Genomic DNA, 8,118 nt, shown 5'->3' on the forward strand with positions numbered 1-8,118 from the left:
GAATACTAAATACATCTACATTGTGACCTAGGACACCCATTGTCATCTTTGCCCTTTAGATAGATAGCTGTATTACATTCCCCTTTTTCCCATTGTCCTTGATGCATCAAAAATAAAGCCACTCAGCCTGATCTTGCACATAAACATCAGACTTGATTCATTGACACCTCAGAAGTGATTTGGCCAGAGTAGAAGAATTGGCTCATTCCAATGCAGTTTTGAAACATGCAAACTGTTTGGCATGTTTAAAACCAAACACTACTCCTTCTGCTTGAATTTGTGCATGCAATTGGCTAACAATAATATACAATTAAAAAGGTAGATTTGTCTTGCATTTTAGAGTGTATAATCAATCCATAGCCACAAAATAATGATGCTGATCTCATATACTTTCCTTTGTGTGCAACAATAGCAATAACATAAGCACGAGAATTCTCTTTGGTGAGGGGAGTCAGCCAGGGTCAAATTAATAAATTATTTACAAATAAAACAGCTCCAACTGTGGGACATGTCAGTCCATCCTGGGAGGAGTTGGTGCCAGAAGCCAATAGACAGGAGGAGGAAAAACAACTACAGCTGCTGTGAATGGTTTCTCAGGGGAAGCCAGCTGGCTGGGATTTCTTGAGAGCTCAAAGAAACTGCTGGCATGAGGTATTTATGTGTTTTTCCCTGAGGGATGGAGAGATGTCTAGGGGAGGATGAGTGGTGAGAATTGTCCTGGAGCCAGCAGGGATTCCCTGCTGGGCTGGGAGAGCCATGTGGAATTGGCTGATAAGGAAGTTTCTGTGTAGTTCAAGAAGCTGCAGTTAAAGGTAACCAAGGGAAAAAGAGAATAAAAGAAGGGTGGATCACTTCACTGAACTCTTCAGAGGTGGATTGGTGGCACAGGGTGAGACTGAGGCTCACTGAAGTGTCTTCTATTAACTTCTCTGAGGTGGGAGCAGGGAGGGAAAGGGGAAGTCTCTGCACAAGGAGCTCAGAAAAGCCAAGAAGAAATGCTTAGAGGGGAGTGGCAGCAGCTAAAGGCAACAGACCTGGAAGCATTTCTGTTGAGAGTTTTGAGAATTATGTGTGTGAAGGAATGCTTTTATTGGTTTGGAGCTCTGCTAAGTGGTTTTCCAAATGAGATGCTTTGAGTCTTATTGTCACATATTAACTTCAGGGATTTTAGTGTTCTCCTTTTGCAGGCTAGAAAAACAGAAAAATATATCAACAATGTCTGGAAAGTTGTTTCTCACTGAGTATTTTGCAGTCTTATTTTAAAAAAGAAATTATAATTAAGCCCTTATGTGTATCCACCTTTATAGTCTACGTACATCTCTTAATGCATTAATTGCTTGGAGTCCAGATTTGCCTCTTAATGCAGTAATTGCAATTCCAAAATATCTGTTGAAAGTCTGCTTCTAATGCTGTCTCAGACTCTGGAATAAAGAAATAAAATTGCTCCATTTTAATGTCAGAAGCTAATGTATGCTTTTAATCCAGCTTCACCCAATATTAAAAGCACTTTGTTTTTAATAAACTTGAGGGTGAATAAGAAATCATTTTGTTACTGTGACTAATATGGAAATGGGTTTCTGTCCTATGAAATGTATAGTCTGTGTACAAAGGAAAATGAATTTTCAACTTGGAAACAGCTTTATTGATGTTTTTAAATGAAGTGAGAACGGCCCAGTTCCTTAAATTGAACCTGGAGAAGCAAAGACGCACTATTAGTTTTATAAAGTCATTTCATTGTCAGTAACCTAATAATTACTGTAAATTGTATATGTAACAATAATCCCTGAGTGTTACTCATTATGAGCAGATAGTCAATGATGTGATAAGGCAAAAGTGTAAGGTGATAAGGAAGGTGGGTAATTACAGTAATGACTGATTTCCCACAAAGTCTGGTGGTGTAATTTATATGCTCTGCAGCAGTTAGAATGGCAACAAATCTGCAAATGCTGCCTTCATCCCATGGCTCTTTTCCTAATGGAATGCAACTACTATCCACAAATCCAGAATGTTTTGTTAGAGTATTTGGAAAAATACTTACCTTGAAACCAGCAATGTGTATTAGCAAATAAAAAGCATCCGTTGTTAAGAATGCATAGAATGAAAAGGAATGGTGCTACTGAAATTATTAGACACTCAAAAATAACTTCTTGGTCTGTACAGAGTTTCCCAGTATAGCTAATGTGTCACAGATATGACTTGAACATGCAGAGATGCAAACTCAAAAGTTGGTTGGCTTTGCTTTTGTATTTTTATGAGTCTTAGGTGTTCTTTCAAATATTTCCCTGGACTTCCATCACTTATTTAGCATGTGGGTGCCCTAGGTATACATATATCTGGACATCCATACCTGAACCCCTTGAGGTTGTGTATTGAGATCCATGTGCAATATTCTTTCTGCATTATTTTTGTTTGCACTCTGTGCTTGTGGTGAATCCCAGCCAGCATTGCTGCCTGGCAGGATTTGGTTCATTTTGCCTCTGCAGTGCTCAGATTAGCAGAAAAAAGATCCTGTTGAATTCCCCACCGGGGTGAGCCAGGGCTATTGCTGCCTGTGCCAGATGGCTGCAAACCAAGAGCAGATCACCACTGAATCTGATTGCCACGAGGCCTTAAAATAACCATATAAACATCTCAAAGAATCACCTTGCTCTTTCAAGGTGGGTGCTGTTGTAGGCAGCAGCACTGGTGGGGAAAACAGGTCTGAGATGGTGATAATGAGGTCAGGATCTGTGGCTGAGGTCCTGGGCTGTGTGATCACATTGCTCTGAGCAGAGCAGACCTTGGAGCTTTGTCCTTCTGGCTGTGCATAGCCAAGGCTGCAAAATGCCAGCAGGAAGGGCTGCCAGAGATTCTCACAGCACTACTAACTGGTCAGCAATGTGGTGTTGTAAAATGCATGTTCGTTTAGCTGGCAGCTGTTGGCATTTTAACTGCTTAGTGGAGGAGGTTGAGGATTGATTTTGGGTTGTCTTGGATCTGATTTGAGTCTCTGCTCAGTGTCCTGAGTGCCTCAGAGCAGAGCTGCCCCAGGAGCAGCCTTGGGCATGTGGGGCTGTGCTTGGGAGTGAACAAATAGCAGTGTCTTGGTGACACACAGCAGCCTGTGACACCTCCTGGGGAGGGGTTTGTCCCATATCCCAGGCAAACAAAATATATGGAATTGCATACTCTGGGACCTGTAATTATAGGGCAGGAACAGATCCCTTTCTCCTGCAAAACCCCTTTTTAATCACCCACCAAAGCTATGCAGGAAGAGCAGGAAGACAGGATTAATACCAGCCAGCACTCTTGGGCCATTTCCACAACACCCACAAACTCCCAGCCTAGCCCAGGCTTTCTCATTTAGTGGTCTAACTAGCTGTAATCAAATTTAGTATTATATATAGAAGCTACTGGCTCCTGTCTGAGCTTTGTCTAAAGATTTATCTTGGTAATAAGATTATACTAATAATTGCATTGAGTTTGTCTTAGCTCAAAATGTTTTTGTTAATCAGAGCACTGTTTGCCAGCTTGGTGAGTTATCTTCTACTTGTATTAAATGGAAAAACTATGTAAACTGAAAGCACAGAGTAATAACTGTAAGGAACAATCATTTCAATGACTTGAACAGAGATGGCCAATTACTTAATAACCTCTTCATATGAAGAGATTCTTTTGCTAGGCTTCTGTTCATGCCCTCAGATTTAAACAGCTTAAATGCTCTGTCTTCTTCAAACTCAACATAGCAAATGAGTTATTATGACTAAACCAGAGTAGTATATATAGGAAAGACTATATGTAATAACCCTCTAAAATGGAAAACCGAGATCTGATGCTTAGCTAAAGTTGTCTTTGCCTTGGCAATAATCCATAATGTGTGTTTAATCAAGCAAGTGAGAATGTGTTTTGCTTTTATTTTTTTTTAAATACACTTTTCCATCAAAATTGAGAACTTTACAGAAGTTTGATTTCAACAGGGTTGTTTAATGAAGACACAAATCTTTTTCTATCAAGAGTTAGATTAAGGGTAATATTTTCAAATGTGCCCGAGTGACTTGAAGAACTGAATTGAATTTCTGACACTAACACAGGCATTTCACATGCTTCCAAAGAAATAGGTTTCTAAAGCATCTGAGTAATTTTTCATTTCAAAAATCACCCACACATTCATTCCTATATTAAATAGGAAAGTATCAGGAAAAATTTCTTCTTAGATCAGATACTTAACCTAATCTTATATTCATTGCTAGTCACAAAATTTAAATTTTTAAAGAGCAAGCATAAAGAAAAATAGCTTCCACTTTGTTCTAAAGTCAGGTTGAATTGTTAATTTAAGATAAGAATGTGATGAATCTGAAAAGATTACAGATGCATGATTAAGATCTCGGTACCATAGCCATTATCAAGCCCTACAGGCTCCCAGGAGAGGAAACTCTGTCTTCTCCCTGCTCCAGAGGTTGTGGTGTGAAGGATTATCAGGATTATATCCTGACCTCCTGATTCTGAGCTTGGCTTTTCTTGCAGAATCTGCACTGCAATGGACAAACCCATGGTGCTTTTAGCTGTTCCTGAACGTGATAAAACCGCTCTGGATGATCCTGTAGATCATCACCAGAGATGGTTTCTCCCACTCCTGAACAGTTTCAGAGTCCCTCTGGACTGTGAAGTTTCATCCTCCCCCTGTCAGGGTGAGTGGGTTTCTGCCTCCATAAAACTCTGTTTGCCTTGAGAATTCCCTGGGATAACTGTACTCAAGAATTTCTTAGGGCAGTCAGGATTTATATAGCCATGGAAAAATATTCTGGTTACTTATTTCTTTTTCTCTGCTTCAGTGTGAAAGTAGAAAGGAGTAATAACAGCATTATCATCATGTTTTGTTGGCATGTGACCTTTAGGCAAAGAACAGAATAGTATGAAAACTGAATAGAGAACAAACATTTGTGCATGCAAACATAGCCACAGGCACTATTAGGTGTTCTAAGAGAAAATAGATTAACTTTGTTATTAAGAACTTTCTTAGGAAACTGTTTTAGACATGTTGGATAACTTCAGCTGCTTTCCTCAGACTGAAATAATGTTTTCCGCCTCACAGAAATAGTGATATAATTGTTTTCATTCTAGTAGTGATCTGTATGTGATGAAGGACATAAATTGTATGAGAAAAAGCAAGGAAATCATCAAAAAGGGACATGAAGCAGTGACAGGACTGGGCTTGTGTTAGGTAAGGAGGAGTCTCTAAAGGTCCCTGGAAAGGACAGCCAGTTGTCTCCTTTCTCTCCATTCTGAAATGTTTGCAGGATTTGGCTTATGGCTTCACACATGTAAAATTTGTCTAAATTTTGTTTTATGTGTTCAGGACATCTTCCTTCAGTTCTTTTTGGGGCTCATTGTGCACCAGATTGGTGAAAGATGACACTGCTAGATCATCTCCCTGTTGCACTTAGGAGACTTTTTAATGCAAATCTAAATTTTAAAGAAAGATGATGACTCCTGTAATTCTTAGTATCTTTTCAATAACTGTGGAAAAAGCATGTGCTGCATTTGGATAGTGATGGCATCCTTCATGTTCCCAAGAATCAAACTTTACCATCCTCATGCTGCTGAGGTACCACTGTAGTATTTCACTTTCAGAGATGGAAGAGAGTGGATCAGGGTTGGGCAAAAAATCAGCGAGTCTCTAAATAATGTATCTTGTGGGGGAAGGAGGAGGGGCAGAAGCACAAAGTATTGATGTTAGGTCAGCCAAACATCCAAGCATGTCTTTAGTAGGATGTTGTGGTAGTGAAGTTTAGAGGAAAGCTAGACATTTTAAGCCAGAAACAAGGTAAGATGTCTAGACATCAATAGCATTTACTGCATGAAAGATCTATCAAAGAAACACAGCAGACTTACAATAAAAGGTAAAGATGTTTTTAGTTGTGGGGTGTTTTTTCCCCTTAGCTTGCACAGTTTATGCTCAGTGACCTTCAGTCTCATCCCTGTATGTGGTATGAATCTCCTCTGAAAAAGAAATTTACTTTAAACTTGCAGCTTCTGTTTGTGGCTCAAAGAATTGCTGCAGAGTAACTAGCAGTGGCCTTTAAAGAAAAACATAAAAATTAGATCAGTTATTTCAAAAGAGTTACTGAAATTTATATTATGAATTCCATGGCTGAAAAATAAAAATGTAGTGCCACCCACCTACGATGTCACAGTGATTATTGCAATTAAATGTAATATTGCTAATGCATAATGTAATTATAAAGCGTTAGAATGTTAATTAATATACCTTGTAGTATAATGCATACCTAGAAATTAATCAGCTATGCAGATGAGAAGGGCGAAGTAGTTCTAGGTAGAGAACCTCTAATTAGCACTGTAACATTAAACAATTAACACTGTGATGTTAGACAAACATAACAAGCAACAGATCATATAAAACACAAAAAGGACATGAGAAAACACAGCGTTATGAACCACATTTTCAGTGAGAATTCTGCTATGGATGGTAAAACCCCTGCAAAGCCTGACACTGTTGTGTTTCCTCTGCACAAGCATTTGCAAAACATGACTGAATAAGCACTATACAGAAGGATTCACTTTTTCAGAGGTCTTGTTTGTGTTGACTTTGGAAATGGTTCATTTAGCTCATGTAATTAGTCTTGTTCTGCTAATACACCAGGTGTGGAAGGTTTCTTCTGCCCAGACCAGTTCATATCCCTATAAAAAATATTATGTGGTAAATTATTTCTGTTCCTATTTCTATGTTTATATTCATGTACTGGGAAGTTTGTTTTCAGCTCTACACTGCAAGAATTGAGCCTGATATGTAGCTGTTGTTAGTAGTCAGTAGTCAAGGTATTGCTTAGAATGTTCCAAAAAGTGCCCATTTTGGAGAAGTGGCAGAACTGAAACTGCAGGAAGGGATTTTTCACTGGCATGCTCTGTTATCATCTGAACATTTACACCAAATTGCTCTCCAGCAGGAGCCTGAAACTATAGAGTTGTGATCAGCCTCAGCTATTTCAGTTTCAAAATGAGCAGATGAAAAAATTCTTGGGCTGTTAAAATCTGAAAAATGAGGTTTTCTCATGTCAAAGACAGGATGTGGGCTGATAAAATTTCCACTAACTGCTAAGTGGATAGGGATACTCTATACCCCCCACAGTTTTATTTTTCTTCTCTTTACTTCCCTTTATAATCTCATTTTGTTGTGGACTTTTTGCTGAGAGTTGCCAGGTTTTGCTTTCTACTAAGAAGGTGCTGTTCCTGAGGGAGAAAGCTCTGGGGAAGTATTCAGTTCACTCTGATGGTCCAACATTCTTAATCAAATAAGATTTAAGAACCTTATTGATACTCATGTTAAAAAGAAAGTGGTATATGTCAAAATATTGGCATCAAATGCACTGTCTCACACTCCTAGAATACTCACTCCAGTTCTGAGGAAAAACCAGAAATAACAATTGTATAATTCCTTTGGAGCACCTAACAATGTCTATTTAAAGAAAAAATAAATCAAGCTGAAATGGGAATGTAGGGAATCTGTGTCTTGCTGAAGATGCAGGACTGTTATATTTATGAATGAACAGGAGCCATCAGGGTTTGGTGTGAACTAAAGATTTTATCTACTTATTAAACAATGTGCTGTTTCCTACCACGCTTGGGCAGTTTTCAGTAAATTCATGTTTCACATGGAGTTCTAAAGAAACATGAAATTTCTTTTTGCATTTGCAGGGGTTTTTAAGTTACATAAGAATAGCCAGTTTATTATGATATCTTGTCATGGTTAAAATGCTAAACTTTTCCCAACTGTTTAGAAATATTTTGAATATTATGGAAGGAACACATTCTTTGCATTTGACCTTAGTTTGCTAGCTTGCACTTGGGAAAAAATAAAAAAGGCAAAAGAAAAATCAAATCCTGGCATAACACTACTAAAATGCTTTAAAGGCAATGTTAAGTATGGATTAAATACTTACAAGGAGCTTTGGAAATTGAAATGGAATGTAAAGATTGTGAAAGCAATCAGAGGTCTGCACTGCTGTAGGTAAGCACAGCATGTGGGACAGATGGGTTCACTGCTGGGGCAGTCGTGGCCCCTCTGGGAGGCCTGGAAAAGCTCTCTGAGTTCACCTTGTCTGTCCTTGCCCTCCCACCCTT

General features: G+C 38.7%; 1 long non-coding RNA gene across 2 annotated transcripts; it reads left to right on the top strand.

Annotated features, from left to right (window-relative positions):
• The first annotated feature begins 706 nt into the window (after positions 1–706).
• LOC146434889 (uncharacterized) lies at positions 707–7,108 on the top strand. Of its 2 annotated transcripts, none has more exons than XR_014853302.1 (3): positions 707–812; positions 4,504–4,667; positions 5,101–7,108. It is a non-coding gene; the product is annotated as an uncharacterized LOC146434889 (long non-coding RNA). The 2 variants fall into 2 exon arrangements; XR_014853301.1 differs by having other exon boundaries at positions 5,104–7,108.
• Positions 7,109–8,118: the final 1,010 nt, after the last annotated feature.

This window comes from Lichenostomus cassidix, chromosome 7 (genome assembly GCF_008360975.1).
Source record: "Lichenostomus cassidix isolate B80296 chromosome 7, HeHo_3.0, whole genome shotgun sequence".
NCBI classification, from domain to species: domain Eukaryota; kingdom Metazoa; phylum Chordata; class Aves; order Passeriformes; family Meliphagidae; genus Lichenostomus; species Lichenostomus cassidix.